Source organism: Cyrtonyx montezumae, unplaced genomic scaffold, assembly GCF_038088225.1.
Source record: "Cyrtonyx montezumae isolate F1298 unplaced genomic scaffold, pur_monq_1.0 scaffold_1, whole genome shotgun sequence".
Classification (NCBI taxonomy): Eukaryota; Metazoa; Chordata; class Aves; order Galliformes; family Odontophoridae; genus Cyrtonyx; species Cyrtonyx montezumae.
The window spans coordinates 20,276,660-20,304,069 of record NW_027071825.1 but is presented as its reverse complement, the minus strand read 5'-3'; the positions used below and the strand labels follow the sequence as shown (position 1 = coordinate 20,304,069).

Sequence of the window (27,410 nt, the reverse complement as noted above, 5' to 3'; positions counted from 1 at the left end):
TTTGAGAAGGGCTGGGGGAGGGGTTTATTTTGCTTTTATACTCCTTTGTGCTATTGTAATCTTCAAATGAAGTTTAAAATGGAGTGCAAAGGAATTGTAAAAGGCATTACACTACAGGGGAAAAATAGAAGATTGGTTGTAAAGTATAAAATACTGTTTTCCTTTTTAATGAAAACAATTTCAACGCTCCGGGGGAAAAAAATGTATGCTGCCCCCAAACTCCCCATGGAAAAAAATGTAAAAGCTCAATTGAACTGTTGAATATATTCAGTTGATGTAGATAACGTTGATGTAGACGTAGGTAAGATGGCTACATGCTCAAAAAGATGAATGGATTCCTGGTACTTAGCTCCTCAGAACTGAAACTATACGTTAAATAAGCAAAAAATCATTAATTTGAATAAAGCATTAGAAATACATCAATAAAAATATTGTCCAGCTGCAGTTTAATAACCTATTTTTATTTTATTTTAGTGTAAATACTTTAAAACACAACTTCAAGGTCTGAGTGCTTGAGCCGATGAACAGCACATATGTAAACTGCAGAAAATAGGAAACATTATGAAATTTAGTAAATTCTTAAATAATCTCTTTCATCTTGAATGGAGCTGGCTGTTTGAGGGCTGCCAGCAGGAGACCAGCTTAAAGGAGCCCCCACCCCAAAACATATATATTTATTGAAACAGCTTTCTGTTTGCTTTTGAGAAATAAAGGCTTTAAACACAAGACAGAATTTGGATTCAATATGTAGCTCTGTTAATGACTTCATACGAGCTACTTGAACTTTTCAGGATCATTTAGAAAAAGATCAAATTCTGTCACAGAACAGTTCAGAAATTGAATATATTCCTGTTAGAGATGCTGTCAAAAGGGCTCTTGTGTAAGAGTGTTGTAGCAAATAACTATACGTGTGTACAGGCCAATACTTGCCTCTAGAAATTAGTGTTCCAGTAAATCTGGAATATCTATTGAAACCACACACTAAAAATACTTGATCAGGCATTTAGTTTAGAAGTTAGCATAATGTGCTTCAATTGATCTGACTCCCTGAAAATACCCTAGATTTTCAGTTTAAAATTTCCAGAAATGGTTTTTCATTTAGCCTGGTATTATTTGTACCTCTAAAAATTTCATGGGTGTAAATGGGAGTCTAGATTATGTGATGAATTATGTATTGCAGTCATCTGAGTACAAAATTTCAGTGGAGCCTAAAGATAAAATAATCTCTTGTATCCCTTTTTTTGGCACAGAAAGAGAGTGATTGATGAGAAGTACGGTATATGAAAGGAAAGAACAGTTAAAACAGACACACTGACATTATAATAGTGTCTCATCAGATGATGTGTTGTTTTGACTACATGGCTGCAGTGGGTCTATAATTTAAATGCCATGAATGGCACAAAAGGCAATAGCATGAAGACAGGAATACTGTAAAATCTCTGGGTCTGTACTTAGAATGCTGATAAAATAACCCTTTGAACTTGTGGTGCCAAATGTTGTCCCAAGTTACCATTCTTCCATGAGGAGAGCAGTTTTTGTTGCTGTGGAGTTTTATTCCCTTCCTCTTAACACAGACAGACATTTCTGTTTGGATTGCTTGGCTTGCATTGCTACAAAGACCTCAGGCAAAGTGAGGCTGCTTGCGTTTTGCCTAACCCATGTTCAGTTCACACAATCAGTACAGAATTCTCTATTGTGAGTAGTCATGACTATGTTTTCTTTGTGCTGTTGGCTTTTGAATGTGCTTCTTTATACTTTCACTGAAGTAGCACACAGAACTAATTTCACCAGAAGCTACTGGTGTTGAGCTGTAACAGAGCTGCACAGAGTCCTGTGACTGCATCCCTGTTATAATATTGCATTTGTTTCCACTCTGCTGTTGTGAAGTCTGTTAGACCTTTTAGACTTGTCCTTCTCCTATCTCTTTTTTTTTTCTTTTTTCAACTTCCATTTTAAATTGTAACTCACTTTGTTTTGGTTATTGGACTCAACTGTGAGTAAGTATGCTTCTGTACCCCTACAGCAGCCAGACATTTAGTACACCTTAGTGTAATGTATGCTGTAATTGTTCACCAGATTGGACTGAGTCTTTCCAGAAACAATTCTTGATCTTTGAGGACCTTGCAAAATGTATACAATATGTTAATTGTGAAGCATTTTTAAGTATGCGTTTCAAAAGAGAAGAAATGCTCTGTAACTGAAATTTGTTTTAAGTACTCCACAATTTCTAGAACACATTATTTCATTATACTGCTAGAATGCAAACAAAAGAATGAAGCCTTTGTAAATTGCATTTTTTCGTTTAGACTGGTTCATTGCAGGCAAGTCTGGTATTATACAAGGTATGTTAGCTGTTTCCAATTTAGACCAAGTGCATGGACTCTTAAAATATTCACACAGGACTAACAAATTTAAAATCCATTAGTTATGCAAATAAGTAAAAAATAAATAGAAATATTTGGTATATGCTAAAGACATTAAGTAGTTTCAGAAGTCTTTTTTTCTTAAACTATCTTCAAATTCCAAGTGTAGTAAATACATGCACATATGTATGTCTTTTTCTTCTCACTTAAAAACAACAGCCATACCTAAAATTCAATGCCTATTTCTCTGCTAGAAAAATAATGAAATGTATCTAATTTATAGAGAAGGAAATAAAAATGAAGAAATTAAGGGTATTTCGTTGATTTAGAAAGCTTGGGTTTTAGCAGAAATTACTTATTGAAATTTATCTTTATCTGGTATTTGTCATCCATGGTCTCCTCTTCTAACTATTAGAAATCTGCAGTAATCAAAATAACTTTCTCCTGATCCTGTACATTTATATAACTACTCGGGATCTTTCAAAATCCATCGCTAGGATGTACAGAAAGCAATCTGCTTTGGTTTTGTAAAGAAGCCTGATCACAACAGTAAATAAAATACACAAAGGTACATTGGCGAAGTGAAAGCAGCTGTCTTGTATTTTTTCCCTTCTCAATAGGAGTGAAGAAAGGTTTTGCTTAAAGCACTCTGAATGACTACTACTACTACCACAATCAGTAGTTTCTAGTTTTGGCAGAATGCAGAGAGAGCTCTTCAAATAAATGTTTAGTGACTTTAAATAAAATGTCTTTGTCAGGAAGTCCAAGAATTTTAACTAGAACTATGCCTGTAAGTAATAAATCATAGAATGGTCTGGGTTGGAAGCGACCTTTAAGATCATCTAGTTCCAGTCCCCCTGCTATAGGCTGGGACATCGCCCTCTAAAATAGATTGCTCAAAATGCATGAAGAGTAAGTTTTCTGTAAACATCTAACAGCAAATGTAATAGATATAGCCTTGTAATGTGCTCTAAGGTTGCACAGTTTCTGTCTTCTTTCTTGTAAAGATCATTTTTTCATTATCATTGTTATTCAGAAGTGTTGTGAGTAAAATAACTTGGTTAGTCTTGGGCCTATAGCTTTTTGAAAACATGGCTTTTCTTTAGTTGATAGAATCATAGAATAGCTTGGGTTGAAAGGGAGAATCATGAATTTTCAACCCCCCTGCCACAGGCATGGTTACCAAATGCTAGATCAAGTGTTATATCAGGTTGCCCAGAGCCCCATCCAACCTAGCCTTAAATGTCTCCAGGGGTGGGGCATTCACAACCTTTCTGGACAACGTGTATCAGCACCTCACCGCTCTTTCAGTTAAAGATTCCCCCTCACATCTAAGCTAAACCTCCCCTCCTTTGGTTTAAAACCACTGTCTCATCGCTACCTACTCTTGCAAAAAGTTAATTTCCCTCATGTCAGAAAAAAAATGTTAGTATGCAAATACTACCTGGTGCCTATGGAAATCAGGAAAGATGAATAATAATGAAATGTTTAGTGAGCCACAATCCTGCAACTTAACTGTACAGAAAAGAAAAATGCGTGTCTAGTAGTGTGTGTGGGTTTTGGAAAAAGCTAGAGAGGGCATGAGAACTGTTACAGTAAGAAGTTAATTTTGCCTGGCTGTATGTACCTGGTATGGATTAAGGTTGATAGAAGCCACTTCTCTGTCATATAACAGGATTCAGTCTAATGTAAATGAGTAGATTTTCTTACAATTATTGCTGCAAAATCCTTCTAAGGAATAACATAGATGCAAAAGACAACTTGAAAGAAGTAATGGCTAGCATTTTTCCAAACTTTAAGATCAGACTATGACTTAATGAAAAACTTCTACTTAATGGCATGTTTGGTAAAAATAAAATAAAAAATGTTTTAGATATAGCACTACTTTTGTAATTAAGAGATAACTTCTGAAATGAAACCATTCTCCACACTCAACTGAGTTTTAAATTCAGAATGAATGTGCACTGTCTTCATGTCATGCAGGCATATGATATGCTTTGACAACTATTTTCTAATAAATGTTTTGAACTTAAGTTTCTTTAAGAAACCAACATACTGTTACCTTTCTACTAAAAGCCCTGAGTATGTTCTTCAAACAATTAAAGCTCTAAGGAGAGCACAGTTCCCTTCTTGATGTAGCAGGGCTGTCCCAGCTGCCATCATGACTGAATTCCACAAATTCCTATTCTGCTGTGTGGTGTGCTGCTGTAGCTGTTGGACAGCAAGGAAAGCGTTTGGCACTTAGGCTTGAGGATATAATAATGATATCTTGAATCCCACATAAGGGAAGAATTATCTAGTACCTATAGCAACATATAAGGTAACAAAGCTAACGGTCAGAATCTTGTATTCATCAAATTTTCTTTCTTTACCTATAGTCAAGATTTCAGTGTGTATATGGAGGATAATGTTTAGATGTTAAGCTCTGGTGTTTCTCCTGTTGTTCTATGGAGGTGTTCTTACAGGGCAGTAAAAGCTTAATAAAACTTGAATTCAGTATAAACTATGAATGTAAGAAACCTAGAATAAATCCATCATCTGAGAACTGAATGTATAGCTTGTACTGCAGCTCGTGCTCCATTGGCACCTGAATGGCCTAGTTTAAAGGCTGAAGTTGCATGCTAATTATACCAGCCTTAGATTTTCTCTTTGTCTTTAAAGATGAATGATGGCACTTGCACTCCTCTGTGTTGGTTTTAAGTAAATATAGCAAAAAAAGTTCAGAATAGGGCTAGTGACATTTCCAACTACCACTTCCCCCATCAGAACTCTCTAATGGAAACAAAACTCTTAGGTTTTTAACCTTGCTAGCTTAAATAAAAACAGGAGGATGAAACAGCTATATACTTATTCTTTCTAAACTCAGCTTTTGAAATTCGGAACATGATCAGTTCCTCTCTATGTCATGTCAGCTGTGCATGATCTTCCAGCATACAGGAATCATCATGCTTTACAGGAAATGTGGTTGAGACTTCAATCCCTTTGGGAATCAGGGGACCTTTTTTTCTGTTTAAAAATCTGTGGCCATTTATTCTAATCATTATAACCTACCTACTCTGACAATTGCATGTGTGTGTGTGTACAGTTATATATATAAACAGGACCTAGTGAATTAGTGCCTTGATTTCAAATGATGATGTATAATTGCGTGCATTTATACACGCATTGTCAATAGTATACAGCTCAGCCTGCAAGATAGAAAAAAAAAGGAGATGATTCTCAAATACCTAGAAGCAGACATTCTTGGAGAAGGTAGTGTGAGCTTACTAATACAGAGGAAAGGATTTTTTAATGCTTTTTGAGTATGAAGAGTTGAATATTCACTTTGCTTTGTGATCTACTTGTATTACTAAATGTTTGAGAAAGCCTATAGGCATTTCCTAAATGAGGCTGCAACTGTCTAGCTTTTAAACTCAATTAGCCTCCTTCTAGTTTCTTCATATTGCACCAAGTATGTAATGGAGTTTAGTCAGCTATGTGAGGAAGGAAAGGTATAGGGGTCTCCCAACTGGCTCCCTTTGTCCCACAGTGTGTGGAACAGCTGCATTTTGTATGGCCCTTAAACAGCAGCAGCTGTCTTTCCAGAATTTTAAAATGCAAACTGCATTTAAATAAGGGGTGCTAGGGAAAGTCATTCAACAACAAAGAAAGTGAATTAGTTTTTACTACCTGACATGAGGCTGCTTCAGAGTAGAAAGAATACTAAACGTTGCAGTGTTTTGTATACTATTGCTATGATAGGTCTGCCCAGTGTGTATTTCACCCAAACAGTGATGCTGTTGTCCTCTGTGAAGCAGTTTATTCTTAACTATCACCAACACACATGCACACACACACACAATATCCTAAGAACTGTTATGCACAGAAATAAGGAACTATAGAGTGCACTTACCAAAGCAGTAGAACTGATATGTGACCACTTAAGAATAAAAATAACAAAAAAGAAAACAGAACACCAACTATCTGCTTCAAGAAGAAAGCCTTTTGTTGGGGTTCAAGCATAAAACAATACTTGGCATGTCTTAAACAGTATTTTTTATAACACTTTCTTTGGATCACAGGCTTCTCTCTTTTCTGTTTGATCTTAAAGTCCAACTGTGTTAATTTAACAAATTAATGTAATGCATTAAGTTTGTAATATGATTAAAGGTATTACTAGAACTTTGTAGAGAGAATGGGTTTTTTTTTCATTATGTTAGAGGTTTTCCCCTCTTGTTTATAGACGTAAACAAAAGTGCAACTACATCTGGTTGAAAATTTAATCTATTTTTCCCCCTGTGGGGAAAACCTAAGATGTCTTGAAGAAACATTTTTAGTGGACGTTTTTCTGGGAAGGCCTTTTGCATGAGAAGAAAAAAGACCCCTTGCTGCCCCAGAATGGTTGATAGCCTGGTGTTTTTGGTGTGCCTCTGGAATGTCCGAGTTCTGTTAGTTTTGGAGAAAGGCCTGGAAACCTGGGTTTTCAATACTCTGTGAAAGTCTTAACTATCAGACTACTATCTATCTGCAAAGAAGAAAAACAACTGCTGCCTAAGATTTCTCTTCCTCTTTCATTTGCCATGAACTCCTTCCCTAAAGGCAAATAAAAATAATGTAGACATACCTCTCTTTATAACACACAATAAAAACTTGCTGAAACCTCTCTCTCTCTTCTCTCTCTGTCTCTCTCTGAAATATAGTAACACATAGCTCCCTTGCATATTCTGCCTAGTAAAGAATTAGACTATTGTAAAGATGTAGTAATTTTTCTTTTCAATTAAGTGTCACAGCTGTACATGTATGGACAGAAAGACACTAGTTATGGCTGGAGCAATGGAAAATTCTTAGATTTAATCCCCTGAGGTTTGCACAGAAGCATTTTGGTGTCTGTGCAGCTGTATGTGTACCTGATGTTTTGCTCTATTTGCACGTAGTGAAGACTAGAATTAATCTCTCATGTGAGTGCTGCTGAAAAAACAAAACAAAACAAAAAAACCAACCACTCAAGCAAGAGCAGAAAATTCTGTTAATAAAGCTAAAGTGGCTCTTTATGGAAGCGAAATCAATCTGTCTGAATCCCTCCCTTCAACTCATACAAAAACTTGTAAAACCTTGGTTTTATTGTAGGCTTTTACAGTATCTTTTTTGATGTACTAATTCTAAATGCAGTCAGTAAAATCTTTCAAAAGATTTAGTATGCACACTGAGTTATTGATTTTTTTCAAAATGTGCTTCAGTACACATCTGATTTTTTTTTTTAACTTACATTGAGAAAATGGAGGTGATGGATGGATCATGCTCCTCTAAGATGCACTCCACTTTTAGTGATTACTGGGTGTTTTTTTTTTGCTCAGTGTTTATTACAAAATATTTTTGGTGCTTTTCTGAATTATTGTGTTGCAAAAAAAGAAGCAGACATAGCAGTCCATTCAGAATGGCTTCCACTATATTTAAAGTTTGGGGCTTTTTTCTCTTTAGTTCCTTTATTTTTAAAAGTAGGTTCTGCCTTCTTTCTAGATAACTTTCTAGATAAGATGCTTTCCATTTTTAATTTTAGGGAACAAGGAGGTAGCACTGGAGTATATTTCATCTCTTTGAAGCATTTCAGGTTTTCCATAAAGTCTCACAGCGCTGAAACTTTCTCTTGAAAGACTGCTGTGGCATTCAGATGGTTTGTTGGCTGGTCTTGAAAGTGTGATTTGGATACTGTTTAGAAAAATTTACTGTCCTGTTACGTGCAGTATACAATAAAAGGAAGTAATGCTCAGGACCTCTTGTGTGTGTGGATTGAGACAATCTGGTTTTCTCTTAATTCTTTCAGCTTGCTGACCTGGAGAAAAGGTTGTTTTCCTGTTCTGTTGCCTGTATGAAATTCTTCATTTCAGGTCCTTGATTTTAGTTTGGCTTGTTTCTACAGTTTTTAGGTTTGCATGCTTAACACATGAACAGCTGCACTACTAAGTTCTGCAGATGTTGAGCCAGTGTGAGCTTTATAACTGACTACATGATGTTCAGTCCTGAGAGCTTTGATATAGGAAATCATACTTAGTCATGTGTGTATTCAATTGTCCTGACCTAGACATAGAAGAAAAAAAAAAACAGCATGGTATTTTCTGGCATTCCCTATGTTGAACCGCCTGGGATGGTTTTCTTCTGTGTCTCTTAAGCAGATAAAGTTCAGAGCCATCCAGTAATTGCATGTTCCAAGTTTCTTCTTGTATCTACAGCAGTCCTGTTAATATTACCTCTTTAAAGCTCCATTAGTAAATATCACCAGATAAAAGGCTACATACTCTGGATTTCTGCTCTGTAAAAGACCATTAAATAAACACAATGTTGCAGGCTGGCCAACTTCTGAGGATAATTTCCCACTGAAGGTTTTAGTGGGCTGTTAATGACTACAGGTCACTTTCAAATTCCTGATTTTGGGGGAACTTTCTTCATTAGATCATCTCTGGTTTCCTGGTTCTTTTGTGTATGAACTTGCCTTTAAGAAGAGCCAACTCTACATTCTCAGTATGAATTCAAAATACCTATTTGCTTGAAAATAATTTTAGGAAGTGTGTTCTGTTATTGAAATAGCAGTTGTGTCACCGCTGTGTTGGAACTACACTTTGGTATATGAACTTTGTGTATTTAAAATTCATAACTGTGTTTCTTTTTGTGAAAAATTTGGGCTGCAGTACAGTCAGGCTTGCAAGATACAATACCTTTTCAGCATAGGTTTCATCTGGGTTTAACTTTTTCCTTGCTCTGGAAATGTAGTGTTTTCTGTGGGGTGTCCTAGAGCTCTTTCTCATTTCTCCCATCTTTAACATCGGTTGATGAATTATGGGTGTATGTGCATGAGTTTTTTGTTTTCATGGCATTTGCTAAATAACACCACCAAATCTGTCAACTCAGAAATGTAATCACTGTTCCGCACTACATTCTCCAGTGACTGAGGCTGAGAAAGAAATAAATTCAGTACTGCTGATCAGGAGTTGCAATGAAATGTTGTCCAGAGGACAGAATAGTAACAGTTCTCTGCTTCCCTGCAGTGTTTCATCTTTTTGTCCCCTCTTATGCAACAAAACCTTGGTGGCAGGCCCCTCCACTGCAGGAGCATTAGAAATGTGAAAATTTAGTCTTTACTCTTTGAAGTAAATTTTAAACTCTTTTCCTTGCTATGGTAGAATGAAAAGTATCAACTAATCACAGAATGATGAATGTCTGCTAACCACTAGACTTGAAAAAACCAACAGCTGTTTTCTGCTTATGAAGCAGGGAAACCATGTGGGATGAGATGCAAAGCACCTCCTCCTGTGCCTACTCTTATAGTAGGGAGGGAACAAAAACAAAACTGTACTGAAGATGGTGTTTAACCTTTAGAATTATTTTGCTGTTCTCTCATATTCTTACACTTGTATGAAATTTGTTTTCCTGTAAAGACATGAGGAAAAGGACCCATGCCACCTTTAAAGGTTAAATTTGGCTCACTTCTGATAAGAAACGGGCACCTAATTTGCTTGCGTAAGTTGTAAGTGTGTCTCAAATCCAGTGCAATGCTTCAATTCAGCAAAATGAAGTACATTCTTAGGGAAGTGTTGAAATGACAGCACTTAAATGCATCGACTTCAAATAAGAAATGATGAATTTACTTTGAGTCCAAACAGACAGAGAGGAAGTAGATCATGGGATATTCATTCATTCTGTAAAATCTGAGCTCTAAAATTGTACACAGATTTATGCTAAAATAAATTGAGAATAAATCTAGGTTCACAACACTACTGACCTTAAAGCTAAAATAAATGTTTCTTCTAACAGAAGGTCCATAAGCCCAACCAGGTGTAAAGAAAGTTCAAGTTCTTCTTTAAATATAAATTATATTTGCAAAAATTAATTGAGCCTCCATCACTTTTCAGACTTGGAAAACAGAGTAGAGTCACATTAGCTCACAGCACAATGAGTTTTGACTGATTTCTAAAAGAATGAAGATGGAAAAATGGATCAAGAAAGAGATAGCAGTAATTTTTTCTGATTTTGAATTTGAGAACATTCTATTTCTAGACACTGATTTTACTGGGCAGAGGAAACTGCCCTCTAAGAATGGTAAGTGCTGTACAGTACTGGAAGAATTTTTTCGTTTTTGATGAACAACTCATGCAAAAATGAATGCACAGAACAACAGTATCTCTTGTTATTTCACCTGTTTTTCTTTTAGAAGTATCCCTTCTTGTTTGCTGACAACTCCCACTATGACCGAGTGCTTGTCTGAAGACTCAGGAATTATTAACTCCCCAAGACGGGGGTGGGAAATTAGAGCTGTTGAGCAAGGGTTGGAAGGATACCAACTGGAGGATATTTGTGACTGATGAGGATAACAGGAAGGGAGGGAGAAAAAGAAATAGTCAGCACTTTTGGCTTTTTAAAAGTGGGGTGCGTATGACTTGCTGTTATGTTTTTGCAACGTCCTGTTTCCAGACTGTTGGCTTAGTCAGCCACATCTTTAATTTGCTGTCTATAACAGCTGCTTCTGCTGCTACCACAGAAAGAGAAATTATAGTTTCTAAGCCTTCATTTCTTCCCTCTTACCTATAATACTCAAGTTCCAGTCTGTCTGACCACTTTACTAGGCTTTTTTAATTAGCAGATCTTTTGGGGGCCCTTAAGTGTGTTTTGCATACATAGAAACACTAAACAGCCCTGGAAACTCCTGATGAGATGAAAAACATCCTGCTGGGAACATAAAATAGCACATAATACTTAGAATAATGATTTCTATAATTGAGATTTTCATGTGGCCTACTAGAAGGCATCATTTTACCTGGGTACTTGTTTAAACTTTTATTCTTTTAACACTTGAAACCATCTGATTAATTCAAACTGCTATTTTGTTGGTTTCCGTTTATAAGAAGGCTTACAGGTGTGGCTTGAAATACAAAAAATTCCTATCATGAAAACTATTGTTCAAATACTTCTGTGCATTTTGCAGCTTAGACGTTATTACTGGATTTACCTAAGTGACATGGGTGAAGTCATAATAGTCTCTTCCTTGTAGCTGAGGCCACTGTGTTGCCTGGTCATTTGATTGAGTTGACAAATCATTATAAAGTGCTAGTACACATCATTCTGAGAGGTACAGTCTACCGTAAAGTGTAATAGCTCTCACTGCTGCAAGTATCTTAATATAATTGAAGAAAACAGCTTGCTCTAATCATTTGTTAATTGTACAGCAAGACTAAATAATCTCTGGGATGTACCTTGGAGACCCAACAGTATGCCTCATTGACTTCTGGGGAACTGACACAGAAGGCGGTAGTTAAATTGCCCTCAGCTCACTTCTTTGCTTGTCTGGAGATCAGTGATGATTTGTCTAGAAAACAAAGAAAGGAAAGATTTAAAGTGATAGCTCAGAACATGCTCAATAGATCAGCTGATAGTTTTCTTCATTACCCAAGGAAAAATACTTAGCTCTGTTTTAGAGGTCTGGCAGTGTTATTATACTAATTCTTTTGTTGTTTTTTTTTGAGATGGAGTATGTTGTGCTTCATTTTTGCTCTGAATGAAAAGAGATTATTCAGAATTTTAAGCTGAAAAATAATTCTGTAAATCTTATACTTTTGATCATTTTAATATCCCAAATAAGTAGCTCTGTGGTACTTTGCTTCATGCTGTGTTTTTGTGAGATTATTTAGAAAGACAAAAACAAAAGCAAACAGAAAATGAGCCATAGGCTGTTTTTCAGTGTTCCAGGTAAGCATTAATATGATCCTTCTCTGAAAACTCAAATAATAAACCTGCGTTCCTAACTCTTCTGCCACAATTGAGCTTATGTTTCATTTTGTATCTTAAATAACTAAATCCTACTTAAATACTCAGAAGTACAGGTCTAGGTAATAGTCTGACCTTTTTCAGTACTAAGCATGAAGCCTGATGAAATATTTCAAAAACCTTAATTTTAAATAGCTCTGAATTTTGTTACATCCTTAGCCTGCAATGTAATCAATTTTCGCCTGTCCCTCAAGTGCTGTGAATCTCAAAGCCTTCCAATTCTTGGCATCTCGCACATTTGGAAAATGTGAAGCTAAAGTAACAAATATTCTAGGTCTTGTTAAAACCATTTGCTTATTAAATTGGACTCATAAATGAGTCTAGTATCAAGTATCGTGCATTAAATTTAAAAGAAATAATGTTCAAATCTATACTTCTCAATGGTCTACGGATCCCCTTTTTGAAGTGTTTATAGTCTGAAAAATACTATAATTATGTATCATATGCTTAAGAAGACTTGTTTGTACTATTAAACTTCATCCAGTTCCAATAGAAGATGTTTTGAGAACTTCACATTCACCTTGAGTGTAACTACATCATCTGTGTTAAAATCATCTCAGAAACGTGCAAAGTTGAGATCTCCAAGGAGTTTTCATAAATATCACATTTGTGGAACGTGTGGGGGTAAAAACAAAAACAAAAATCACCCCACCCCTCAGGGTGTGCTTTAATTACAATTTGCCCATTAATGGTAATAAATTTTATGCTTAATGTCAACAGTGTGCAAAGGCCAACTAAAACACAGTCTCCTTTTTCAAACCCTATGTCACCTATTGCCTGGACACATAGTCATTAAAATTAACTCAGTTGCAATGACAGGCATAAGACAAAGATTCAAGATTTCATTTTAACTTCCAGTAGCTTTTATAGTTTGAAATAATTCTAGAATGCGATCTTCTGTGGTGCTTCTAGAATTTGATATAAACTTCTTATTTTTCTTTCAAGATTATTTTGAAATATTAGACTCAAGAATGTTTACTTGCTGTATTAGAGGAAGTATGTAACTTTCCAGTCATAAATGTTGTCTTGATTCTAGTTTCATTCTTTACTCTGTGTCTTTCCCCTAGACAGTAAGTGCATCAATAAGAGGGATCAAACTGTGAGATACAGGCTTTCACATCTCTGCAGTGCATCAACATTAGGATCCCTTTGTACTGGGTACTATGCAAACACAAAGCAGAGTAACTACCGTACTCAAACACTTGCCCTAGCTGCTATTTGATGTAGGCACACGGAAAAGGATCAAGGCAGCTTGCTGGGCACAAGTTTCAGTATGCCGGCTCCCTGACTGATACCAGGCTGGATTTTGCTGGCTTTGCTGGAGGTTTGAGTGGATTTAGTAGGATGTTAGGGGTCATGATAGCTGTTCCTAAGCCTCTTCTCTTGAGATGAAGAGGAAGATGCCTGTTTGAGGAGACAACCGTGGAAGTAAATGCTGCTAGTCACAAGAGTGGATTTCTTGTTAGGGAAAACTGTATAACATGGATGAGAAGCAGAAAGGTGCCGGGGGATGGACCTGGTGGAGAATGGAGACCTAAGAGATGGAGGGTAGAGATCCTACCCTTGCTGTGGCATTTTGTCTGAGCAGATGAGAGGATTTTGTGTCAGTAAGAAAATGGGATGAAGAGATCAGTGATGGCTGGATGGTAAACTATGAACAAAAAGCATGTAGATACTGTCTAGCTAAGAAGACTTAAAAATGTCTGGAATTAGCAAATGGAAAAATAATGGGATCAGACAAAGCAAGGTGAAGGAGTTTAATAAAAAAGCATAAATTTATAATTCAACATGTAATGTTCAAAGTTTTGTGTTCACTATTAACCTTAATTGGAATAAGAAGATTAGAACTGTTTTCCAGTATAATCTTTGTGTTTTCTTAATGATCCTGATTTACTTCAAACCATGTATAATTATAATGATCAGCATTGATACCTTCAGTTGGTTTGATTACTTAGTGAGAAGATTATCAGTCCTTTCCTTCATAAAGTGTATCATCAGAGCAGTCTTTAGGAATGGACAGAACTGAATAGCAAGGTCTGTAGGGCAGCACTTGTGATAAATGACAACTGTGCCACATCTTTATGGTCTGGGTCTTAAGTGATCAGAGGAAACCCCTATGTCTAAGTCTGGGTTGGAGGAAGGGGAAATGAAGGTAAGCAGAGGGCAGAGAGCTGGGCTTGCTGCCTGCAGGGCTTTCTGCAGTGCTCTGGATGCAGGAGCAAGACCAGCCTGCGGCACAGGGGCAGCAGAACTGCATAGCATATCTAGTAGTGGGGTTGCAGCAGTTGTATTTTGGCTCAATTGCAAACCTGTCAGTGCAAGGCTTTGCATTATGTAATGGTTTGGTTTTTGTTTATACTGCATAAATGTTTCTGCTGAAAGACTGGAAGACCTTGGTTCAGTTTGGGTGCCTCTGATACCATTTATGTAGACACAGCCTCACATAAAAGGGCTGCTTTAAGCAGAGATCTGTAAGAATGCTACATGTTGATGAACAGTAATTATCAGATCTGCGTGCATTCTGTAAACCTTACTAGTGATGAAGCCTCCATTTTACACCCCCACTTTGTAAATTACCAGTCTGGTGGGAGTTCATGTTATTTTTAATAATAGCTGGTTTTGCTGCTGAATCCTAATGGATTGGGACCATGCTTAAAATAATTGATAGCTTTTAACTTATGTGCCGTTATTGTAAACATCTTTTTCATTTTTAAATTAATGAGAAAGTTGAGTAGTTCCACTTGAAGTTTTCCCACCCTCAGTTGCACTCTTTCCCAACTTCCTGACTCGTTTCAGAGAGAAGTCACGTTCTTTCGTTTTCTTTCTGCTCAGCTTGTCTCAGTTCCCATTGCTGCTGATCTCTGCTCACAGAAGCGGTTCCAGCTCAGTGATGAGTGCCAGTCACGATAGTAGAACAAGCCAAAAGTAGTAAACTTAAGATTAAAAGCTTGCAAACTTGGAAGTGCTTAGGTGCCAGGGTTTTAAACTCACTGCAACTTTATTAATGATACCCTGGGGGAATAATCTTTCAATAGTAAACACACAAACAGATTTGAGCTAAAAAAGCTGAGTTTACTTTATTTTGATTGTATGTGTACTACGACTTTATCAAGAGATGATTTAGAGGAACAGCAGTGACATCTCAGCTTGGATCTCGTAGAACTGGAAGTCCTCCACAACTGAAAATGATTTTCCAGCTTTCTGGAAGCTTTCCCTCTCCCACCCCTCATGGCATTCTGCAGTTTAAAAAGAACTGTGTCTTAAACAGCGTTTGAGCTTACTGAATAATGAGCCCTAATTTTTATTTTTTTTTTCTTGAAACACACATTCCTGCGCTGTTTTTGGAATTATACGTGTGCCAGTGTGTGTCTATTCGTATTCTTCTGTCTGGTAGTTTTATGTGAAAACTCCTTTACCCAAGAAAATGGAATCTTTGTGTCTTTGTCTCCTCGCTAGCTTTCAGGCATGTTTTGGCAGGAGCTTCGGCTGTCGAGGCACTGGAGAGGAGGGGCCTTGCAGTCATTTGTCAGCTTTTCTTGCATCTGTAATTTTTTGTCCACTCAGCAGTACTGGAGGGGCTTAGAAAAGGGGGACAGCTTGTAGTTGTTGAAAGTTAAACTCTTGAAATACTGTCAGACCATAACAGTTTCAGGAAGGTGTGCACGGCGGGAGAAACTACAAATGCTTCAGCTGAAAACAGCTGTAGGTTTAACGTTTGAGAAAATTTCTGTTTTGATGAATTGCATGCCTTCTCCCAGTGTATGTGTGCAGGCAGTGTTACTGTGCTTATAGGCTTGTTTGTTGTGCTGATAAACTGTCTTTGGTGGTGAAGAAAACTATTTCACTGCTGTTCAAGACCTGCTTCTTTCTGACCAATAGCCAATTGATTGAAATCCCTCACCAATATTTTAAAATATTTTGATTTCTCTAACTTTTGTCCTATTCCTCCACTGCAGTTTTCCTTTATAGCCCATGCGCTTTCATCATCGTGTATAACATAGCCAAACAGAAATCAGTTCATTTTTTTCTTTTTATTATTGGAAGATAGGTTCCTTCATATTAAATAAAGCATTTTTTCTTCTTAGCTTTTTATGGAATATAAATGTTGATCTCTCTCCTCATTTCAGTAGGCTATTTAAGCTCAGGGCTCATACTGTGAGCTGTTAATTAATCAGTGTGACAGATGAAGCAAGTATCCAACTATGAAAGAAAACCTTACTTCACTGACTAACAATCAGAATGTGAGCCCAAGTGATTTAAAGGATCTTTTTGTGTGAATATGTGATAAGGAGTCTTAAGCTGTTAGAGGCAACGATGTTTTTTTGCTCAGCTTGTGTCTCTGCACAAACATTAAAGGACTCATCAATATTTTGTCTTGAAAAGTCTAGACAGCAGTTAAAAGAGCCTCTCCTACAGCTTGAAGAGATCCCGTTTCCCATAATTAATAACAGGAAGCAAGTAAATAAGGCTTTGCTGACAAATGAAACAGCAATGGCAACATGGATCCAGAAACATTAGCTCCTAGCTGAGAAATGCAGCTGAGGTCCGATGATATTAGTGGGAAAGATTACTGTGGAAGCACATTAGAGCTTTGCTCAAGCCTGGTTCAGTTATGTGATAGCAAATCAAAGGTGCAAAAATAATGATAACGCATTTTAATTATTGACAGTGATTCCTGATCTTTGATTACATCTGTATAATAGTCCAGGAATACTTCCCTCTGTCATTATTTCAAACTCTTTGAAGGAGATTTTTGTGTTTATTTAAAAGCTACCAGAAGGCATTTCAGACATTTCCGGGAACAAATTATATATATGAATTTTAGGAAGATAAGAAAAGAAAGGAAACCTAAGAAAAAGTTGATACATATTTTTTTTCTAATTTTTCCTTTTTTAAAGATTGTATTTTCCATTCAGAGATACCTTTTCAGAAAATGGTTGGAAACCCCCCCCCCCCTTCCTGCTCCCCTTCCAGTTCCTCTCAGTTATCTCACTGAACTGTGAAGGTCATTTTGGCAGCTCCACATTGCTCTGCCTGTTTTTTGGGTTACTTGGTGGGGAAGAGAGGGGTATGTGTTTTACTAGAGGAGCAGTGATAAGTAAATGCAATATTCAGAGGCACTGGAAGGTCCATCTAACACTGTGGTTATGCTGGACCTTAAGTCTGAGCTTGCTGAATGAAGGGTTAATTGTTCACTATGTCCGCAATGTGATACAATTGTGTAATACAGTCTGTATGGCATCTTAATGCTGACCTTGAAAAGGGAAGAAAAGATAATTTATTTCACTGATTTCTATTTTTTTAAGACACACTAGTCAGTGATTTCCTACTTTCGCTATTTAATTTACAGTTAACTACTAGATTTGTTTTTTCTCTCTGTAGTAAACCCAAAAGCTCATATACTAAAAATGACAAGGTAGACCCAAATAAGCCTGTTCGTAGAACTAATGTTTTTCCTTTTCTGTACATTTTAGAAGATTAACAGCCATCGCTGTACAGGAGCATGGCAATGAATACTAAATAGCCCTTCCATAGAGCATTTTAGAAGGAATTCAATAAATTCAAAGGTATCCCAACACCATATCCCATCATTTTGTTTATTTTTTTCCACTGAAATTAGTTAACACTATCGAAAGCAACAGACTACATCCAAAAAGAAGTTGAACTATTTACATGGCTTCTTTCTCTGCCTTGTCAATTTAAAATGTTTTCTGAAGATGCTGTTAACTGACTAATTAAATGAGGTATCTGAGTGAATATATCTAACTTTAAGTACACACTTTCTGTTTGACTTTGAAATTATATGATTCCAGAGAGCAAGTGGACTTCTGTTATTTTCTAAATGCATTTCCCTCCTTTTAAATACTGAGTGCTGAGTTCTATCATCCTGAATTGTGCATGCCTATTTCTAGCTAGAATCACAGCTTTTCAGGAGACAGCTTGGGGATGTGATACTATTTGCCTCAAGTTCTTGCCTTCTTGGTGCAAATAAATGTCTCAAATAGCTACTACAATAAGAAAAAAAATTGAAAGGCAATGGTTTGAGTATAACTGTTTAGTTCAGGCACAAATATAAACTACTATGTCATGCTTTTTGGGTTTGATTTGTTCTGAGATTTGTCTTTTTTTTCTTTTTCCTTTTTTTTCTTTTCCAGAGCTGTGATATTTAGTGCAGTCCCAGTTCTTAAGAGAAGTTTCTTTGTAGACAAGAGACTATTTTAAAACATGAAAAGTTATACTACAAAGAAAATCTTTGAAGAAAATTGTGTAAGATTAAATATAATTTTTTGGAACTTCAAAAAATCAGATGTTTATATGCTTTACATAATTGACCTAAGTTTAAAGTTTTTCTAATTACATGGAAAATAATATAAAAATATTTTTAGTAAAGAATTTGAATGTCTTCAATTGTATGTCACCAAGAAGACTTTTACACTGAGCATAATCCTTGTATTCAGCTCTTGATGAGACTTTGCACGTCTAAGGAGGGAACTTTAATGTATAGGATGATTCTTTTCAGAATGAAAAGTGATGGAATGTTGAAATATCTGAATCTTAAGGTCAGAGTACAGTTCAGTAACACAGCACTGCTACTTAGTGCACCAGTATGTGCAGACTGATCTAGTGCATATTTCACAGAAATTAACAAACATACTAGACTGTTGCATAGTGTAAAACAAGGCTTCTGGTGTAGGCCTGCTTTATGAAAAAAGTACAGCCCTAATAAGACCAGATACTGGTAGCAGAATTCTGTTATCTTAAACTCATAGATGTGTAGTTTCCAAGTGAAACTCTTGAGAACTGCCAGTTTCCAGGCTACTCTATAGATTTCCAGTTTATTTCACATGATGTTGGAAATACCATTTGATGCTATAGTACTCTTCTCCTAAAAGGATGATGGTAGGCTTTTTAGATTTTTTTTAAATAGGATATTATCCAAAGCTCACTCTATTAAAATAGCAAACTTAAAAGTAGCTGTAACTATTCTGATTATACCATGGCTATTAACAAACTATTTATTTTTGTCTTCTAAGATTTTAAAGAACTTTGAGTATATTGTGCGTGTGTGTGATCTGATCTGATGCATTCCTTCTCCAGCATTTTAAAGTATTTTCACTTGTCTTATTTACTGAGGGGTAAAGAGAATTTTATTTCTGTTTTGGTGATAGGGTCTTTATTAAAAAAAAGAAAAAAAAGAAAAAAAAAGAAAGAAAAAAAAAGAAAAAAGCAACTAGAAAAAGGAAAATACATCCACATTCAACTCTGAATCTTTCCAATTGCATTCCAGACAATTTTTTAGTACTTCTATGGTTTATTCTTAAGTACTTCCTCTTAGGATGGGAAGATTCACAAAGTTTATAATTCACAGAAACTGAGTATCCCCACTTGTTTTAATCAGTAACCTAACTCTGACATGCAATTTAAAGATTATATTCTCATTAATACTCCTTTTAAATGAAATAATATTTATGTAGATGAGAATGCTGTAGAATTACTGTGAAAGTAGAAGCGTACAGATGGACTGACTTCAAGAATTTTATTTTTATCATCAGTACTGTTGGTCACTTCTTGGCTCTTCTGCCTCACATCCTAGAAGGGAACAATTAAGAAGGGCAACACTGCAAGAGTTCTTGCTGCGCTCTCTCTACCCCAGCAGAAGTAGCATTGACTAAGAGGTCAAAAGAGGGTGGATAAAAAGATAAACAAAACACACAAACAAAACCAGTAGTTCTCATTCAAGCATACTCCAAATGCTGATTTAGAAGGAAAGACTTCTGCTTAACATACAAATTAGAAGCAAATTTTCTTTAGACTTGTATTTCAACCACCTGAGACTCAAAATGATCTGCATCACTGTTAATCAGAGGAAGGTGTAATGATGTATAGTAAGATGTTACATTTTCCATTAGGTATCAGGTGAGTAAAGGAATTCATGCTCAATTTATTATGTTTTGGTGTAACTATTTAAGCCCCGACTCATCAAAGCAATGCCTATGATGATGTTCCTTAGAAAACTGTTTTTGGAAAAGCCAGGAGATAGGAATACGCAGTGGTGAAACCGAACTTTTGTTAGATTAAATCTCCTCTTTTAAGAAGGTAACACTTTTAAGTTTTTGTAACTACTTTTGTCTGCTTCTTTCCGGAAACATTATTTGACACTGATAAACCAAATATGGTATGACTAGCTAATAACTGGATTTTTTTGGTTTAACAGTAAGGCATCTAAGAAGGCAAAATAAAGATCAGTAATACTTTCCTTTTCTACTGCTCTTTTTTTTTTTTTCTTCACCCAGCAGGTTCTATACTCCTCTGTAAATAGCTGTTTTTTGTTTGTTTTGCAAATTTCCATCCTTCATTACCGTCTCTTGATGCAGATGTAGTAGAAGTGTTCATTTACAATACAGTAAGTGAGTTTTATTAAATAAGAAAACTTAAGGATTTACACTTTTTTTTTCTTTCCAAGCTCTGTATGTTCCTTGATATGGTAAGTACATGGCTATGAACTGATAGAGCCAAACTTGTTTCAAGAGTACATAAATCATGCTATTCAAGAAAAAGATTTTTAGTAAATTACGTCCTTCATGGTATATCAAACAATATTTTGGTGTATGCTGTGAGTTCTGCTCCTAAGCAGTATTGCATCTAATGCTTTCATTTTACTAATTAATTTAGCATACGTAGACATCACCATGTTAATGCAACGTGTCTTCAAGTTAGAACTTGAAATACTTTTTTCAGTGATTCTTGTCCATGTTGTTTCACTTAAAGAATGGTAATCTGCATTTCACCTGCAATAAGGTCATAGTTAGAAAAAACAAACAACAGAAACCCCCACCAAAATAAACAAAAAAAAATGTACTGCAGGCATACATTGATTCTTAGTTGGCTGAAAAAGTTTGGCCTCTGGCTCTGTTCCTCCTCAAGTTGCTCCGATAACAGCACATGCCCTGGCAAACATTATCAGTGCTGCAGGTATTATAACCTACTGTAATGACATGTTAGTTCATCAAAGAGGTCTTAATAGTTCATTTTAATTTTATTAACTAGAAAAACACTTTTAAATCTGTTTTTAGTGAAAGCACTGCACATCACATGACTTACTGAGATGTAGCACTGCAGTCAGAGCACTCTGACTCTTATCATTTGCATGCTTCCAGACAAAACTTCTCTCCAGAATCACAAATATTTCTTAGCTAAATGAAACCTGCCATGTGTTCCTGTTGTTACTTTGATTTCAGTGACTCTTTTTTTTCTTATATCTATGTATCTTTTTAGGGACTTTAATATTATTATACTGATCATTTTGCTTTAAAATATTTAGAAACCTTTCAATAAGAGTTCATGCCATAAAAGAAAATTTTTACCTATCAGCAATCTAAATTTCAAGAATTATTTGAAATATGTGAGGATTAGTGAGTATATTTCAGTATATACATATTTTTATATTTCAATCTAGAGATGTCTAATGTTGATGAGACATGCCACAAATTAAATTTGAGCCCAGAGGAAACTTCAGCCAGTTTTCACCTACTATATCCAAGCACACTGCCATATTATTGACTTACACCCTCCAGAAGAATATGCATTTGTTGAGTATGTTTATAGTTCTCTTTTCAAACATGGCAAATTTTCTAATTTTAAGTGTTTCTGTCTTAGTAAAGAAATAGCTACACGTTTTGTTGGACAATATTTTTTAAACTCTAGCAACCAGTATTTTTTAATTTTCCAAGGGACTTGCTAGTGTCAAAGATGGATGGAAGAAAGTCCAGTACATCAGTGGCAGTGAGGAATTTATTTTAAGGAAACTGTCTTAAATTTTAAGATAGGTCAAAATGTCCATATGGGATCTGTACTTATTAGAAATATTAACTTCATTCCACACCTCATATAGATCAATCTTTACAGAAGGTCTCAAACAGTCCCTGGTTTTATTTCAGTGTGTACTTAGCTTTCTTACAAAAGATCTAAAATGGAAGGTGAAGGCAGCAGTAGTGACTAGGCTATTCTGCTTAACTCCTGAGGAGCTTTGGGTTTTCCCCAAAGAGAAGTCCACTGAGTTACCTGACATCCAAACAGTACAGTTCCGTGACTTGGGAAAGGGCAGCCTGCTATAATTACTGTAATTGTTGAAGATACTTTTCAACAATAGTAGCCTTTCTTGAGCCTTCTTATCTGTAACAATGAAGGCTTCAAAGACCTAGGAATGCGTTATTTAGTACCCTTTGTCAAATACTTCTTTAGCTCTAATCATAATCAGAGGCTGAGAAGATCTTTATCTTGTCTAGTTTGCTCCACATGTCACTTATTCTGTGAAGGCATAATCTGGTAGCAGCAGAATTGTTTGAAACACAGATCTGACTCATTATTTTTTTCTCCCCCTATACTTGTATTTAATATCCCAAAAGTCATCCTTCCTCTCTCCTTAATGTATTTACCTACTCCTTTAACAATTGCAATTCTCATACAAAATATAAGGTGGGTGTGGATTGAGATGTGCTAGTTTTATTATTATAGCTAACTATGTAATTTCAAAACCTTGTAAGGCATTACTCTGTTTTCATTCATTGCTTTTACTGGATCTTTAACTTGAATAGTTGGCAGAAGTAGTTGTGCATGTTCATAATGGACCAACGTTTATACATTTGGTATTATACATTAATATTATACATTGGGTACTGTTCTACACAAGATATCTTGCAAGAGCTTTCCACAAATTGACCATGGGTTGTTAATTACCCATTATGCAACTTTGAGTTACTTCTGACTCATTAGATTACATTCTTAATAACTTAATGGGAGGCCACATTGTTGCGTCTGCGTGAAGATGAGAGAAAGTAACATGGTTCAGTATGTTGAATATGGTCTCTGAATGCTAGTTTCCCAACTTACATGAATTCTTCATACACAGAAATGAATCACTGTATACCATTCATTGGTATTTTTTAACTGGGAAACTGATAAATATTTTTATGACCACAGGTAAGCAGAAAGCTCATTTTTTCCACCCCACAAAACTTCTACAGTTCAAAACTTGTTCTGTTCCACGTTAAATTTCAGTGGAAGTTTAGAATGAAGAGATCTGTCTAAACTGTTGATTTGCTACTGAATGGGAAAGAGATATTTTGGAGTCAGTACATCTGCTTTTGAAGAAAAATCTCCTTTTAATCCTTAGAAATGATTTGCAAAGGAGTTTTGATAAGAAATAGTACAACTTCATTTGAAGTGCAACTTCATGAACCACTATTTCCAACTTGACAGAAAAGTTGATATTCAAAGGCAGAACTACTTGTGAATTAGGAGTCAAACATGAAGTGAAATCTTTTTACGTTTTTGGTGAGAAGTGGCACTTGATCCTTGAGGCAAACAACTTCTCTTCAACCTACATGACACATTACATCACATTACTAACAAGTGCACTGGCAAGGCTAGAAGATGAAATGCCACTTTCTGTTAAGTTTAAAGTAGGGCACATTCTTCCATTTCTGAAAGCTCTATCACTTCATATAGTTGCTCTTGCAAATGAAAAATGGCAATGCTCCTGTACAAAAGTGATCTATGTATTAGAGGAAAGCAGCTTATGTTGAGCACTGTGGCATAAGTAGATGCCAAGCTTTTCATAAGGAGAGCATGTAGCACAGTCATGCAGAGATTTAGCGCCCCAAAAATTTACTTATGCTAATTGTCTCATTTTGAACCAGACAGGAGGATGAATAAAATATAACTGTGGTTGTATTTTTATTTTAGCTACCTCAACAAATATAGTGACCTTGTAGATGGTACTTTCAGTACCAAGATGGAAAGGATAGAGAGAACATGTAGACATTTACAGTTTTGTTAATTTTCAGATTAATACAGCCAGATTTTGAGAATGTTATGTGGCTCTATGTCTCTGATAAACCATATAGAGTTGCCTAGATTTCTGTATTATTGTATTGCAGTATCTGAAATATTCTAAATTTCCTTTGTTTTACTCTAGAGTGAATAAAAGGAAGCAAGCTTGAAACATCTTCCCACAGTGCAACAGTCAGGGAATGAGCAGAAGGGGTTTCTCATTTTACACCACTGAATCTGTAACAGGAGCATGGGTTGCCCACCAGCTTCCCCGATAACTTGCTCTTTCCTTCCTTACGAAGCGGGAAGGAAGGTTTACAGAAATGTTTTAGTCAATACTAATAGGTTTTCTTTTGTAGATATTTCAGTTCAACTCTGATGTCTGCATTGGAGTTGTTCTACATAGGAATAAAAGCAGCTAAAATCCTCTTCCATAGAGGTAACGGAAGGAATTAAGAGAATTCTTTTCTTTGTTTTATGGTTTGATAACTTGCCTTGTTATATTTTTTTCTTTTATTTTAATGTTTTTTATATAATTTTATTTTTAAGGTTTTGAATTGGGGAAATAGAAAAACAAAGTAAAGGTTAAATGGAAGTAATAAGATGTAGTGAAGAACGTAACACGAAGGCTTCTGTTTATAATAATAATAATAATAAAGGCTGGAATTGTAATTAGCTTTTTTGGAATGTTTTTCTCTCCAGCTGCACCAGACAATACTTGGACTTGTAGTTATACATACAGACATATCTACTTATTTTCCTTCACGTTGCAGCATGTGTACTTCCCTAATTGGCAGCTTGCCATTTATCTGGGGAAAACAAGATTGTATTAGCAAGGGGGAGAGACTAAGATTTCAAATGTCTGCTGTGCACAAATGTCTTAGGTACATTAATGGAGAAGAGATTTCAATTCAATTTAGTAATTTGGATCATCAAGCACTTAGAGCCCCCATATGGATAGCCATGATTTGCAAACAATCCAAAGTCCAACTCAAATCTCAGACTGCACTTGCAAGGCTTCATATTAGGGCAAACTTTTAGTTTCAGTTAATGGCAACTCTGTAGATAACCAGCAAGTGTAGACTTATTTAATAAAGCCATTTATTTTTATCCTAATGTTTGAACTGAAATCAAACTACACCATAGGTAGAAGCAAGACAAACAAATACAATGCACAAGAAAATAAACACTCCTTGCTACATTCTAGAACAATAACAAAAAGATCAACCGCCTACATATAGTCCGTATCAGAGAACAGCTGGTGAAGTAATGAGTTCTATCAGGTATGTTTTACTGGTCACATTGCTGTTGATCACTTGGCACCAAGTTTATGTGGTTTAGGTAGGCTAGTGTGGTATAACTTGACTCATTGCAAGTACTTTGAATATATTATACCTCTCTATTAACTCTTGGTACATCTTTGTATTTCTCTTTCAGCATCATGGCTTGCTGTCAGAAGAACTAGGGAAGTGATTTTCCCACTGTACTCAGAAACTGTGAGGTTGAACCTCAAGTATTGAGTTTAGTTTTGGGCACCTTGCTACAAGAAAGATACTAATGCATTGGAGCGTGTCCAAAGAAGGGCAGTGAGGCTGGAATGCAAGTCTTATGAGGAGCATTTGAGGGAACTGGGATTGTTTAGTCTGGAGAGAGGAGAATCAGGGGAACCTTAGCACTCTACAATGCCCTGAATGGAGGTTGTAACAAGGTGTGGGTTGGTCTCTTCTCCCAGGTGACTAGAAATAGGATGAGAAATAATGGCTACAAGTTGCACCAGGAGAGGTTTAGGTTGGATATTAGGAATATTTATTCTTAGAATGAGTATTGGAAGTATTGCAAGTATTGGAACAGGCTACCTAAGGACTTGTCTCTGGAGATTTTCAAGAACCATGTAGATGTGATGCTTAGGGATCTGGGTTATTGGGCGTGGTGGTAATGGGTTGATGGTTGGACTTGATCTTAGAGATCTTTTCTAATCTTAATGATTCTATGAACTTAAGCAAAACCAATCACAAGTAGAAACAATTGTTAACTGTAGATCTTGAGTGAGAAGTCAAACATTATGATGGCTAAAAGACAAGTAAAATTGTGCAAAATGCATATACAGAAACAATAAGGTTTAACTAGCTCTCTAAATTGTAGTAGTAGTTGTTGTTTTGCTTTTTTTTTTTTTTGTAGTTCTTTTTAAACAAGCGTCCTGCATGCTTTTCCTGTCTTAAAATATCTCAGAAATATAAGCCTTTTTAAAAGTGATTTCAGATAGACTTGGTGCTTAAATTCTGCTGTCTCTTTTTCTGTTTGGCGCACGAGGAATGACTGAGGTAATTCAGGTGCTACAGATGATTCACAGAATCATAGAATCGTTTGAATTGGAAGGGACTCTTCAAGATCATCTAGTCCAACACCCCTGCAATGAACAGGGACACCTACAGCTAGATCACGTTGCTCCAAGCCCTGTCCAGCTGATCTTGACAGTCTCCAGGGATGCCCACCTCTGTGGGCCATCTGTTCCAGCGTGTTACCATCTTTAGGGAGTTTCCTAACGTTTACCATGTTAATAATTACAGACAGCAAAGTACTGTGTCTTGAAGACTTTGTACTTTCTGGTGTAAGGAACTGAAGGAATAAGTCTTGATAAATCAAAAGCTGTGCCATTCTGGACAGCAGTTGAGTAAGACTCTCAGGATTTTCTCACACATACTGCCTGTGATAGCTTGCCTAAATCTACTGAGTACTCAAGAACTACTTGAAAAGAGTTGTAAGAAGTACTACAAAATGAATCAAGCAGTTCTGTTTTAGTACTATAAAACCACAATGGTCATCAATTAACACAGTCACTAATAAATTTATGATTCAATCATTAGAGATGATAGGAAGAAACTACATTAAGAACAGCAAAATAGTATCCCGTTTGTTCTAATCTTGTGTTTTCTAGGTCTTCTCTTGAATTAGGGAGGATAGTAACATCCCTGCTGTAATCAGCTGTGGGAGGGGGAAAACACTTGAATACTTATAATCTCCTGATTTAACAGTTGAGATCATCTCTTCGAGTTTTCTTCAAACTTTGAACTGATTCAACTGAACTTCAACCCAACTTATCCAGTGTCCTCCTAAAAGTCATGTTAATGTCCATAAAGCAAATTGGATAATTAGCATTTTCTTCCTTTACCCCATCAGTTTCCAAATACAGTAGTCTATATAGGTTTAGCTAATAAAAAAAAAAAAAAAAGCATGGGGTAAAAAAATTTCCCAAGATCTCCCAAGCATTCTCACTGTCCTCTTAAATACTTCTTATTTAGATGTTGGTGTAAAAATTTTGCAGTCATGTGATCCATGTTGTATTTCTCATCCAATTTTATCTTGCTCACTTCAATCTGTGTGATGGCTGGTAATTGCAGTGACACTAAAGAAAGGATACTTTTC

At 36.0% G+C, this 27,410-nt stretch overlaps 1 long non-coding RNA gene across 1 annotated transcript in view; it reads right to left on the bottom strand.

The window, feature by feature from the left end:
- LOC136052708 (uncharacterized) overlaps positions 1-27,410 on the bottom strand; it is a 52,827-nt gene that overhangs the window by 11,324 nt on the left and 14,093 nt on the right. The window contains exon 2 of the long non-coding RNA XR_010622560.1: positions 11,585-11,697. This is a non-coding gene — a long non-coding RNA (uncharacterized LOC136052708). The remainder of the gene's footprint in view (positions 1-11,584; positions 11,698-27,410) is intronic.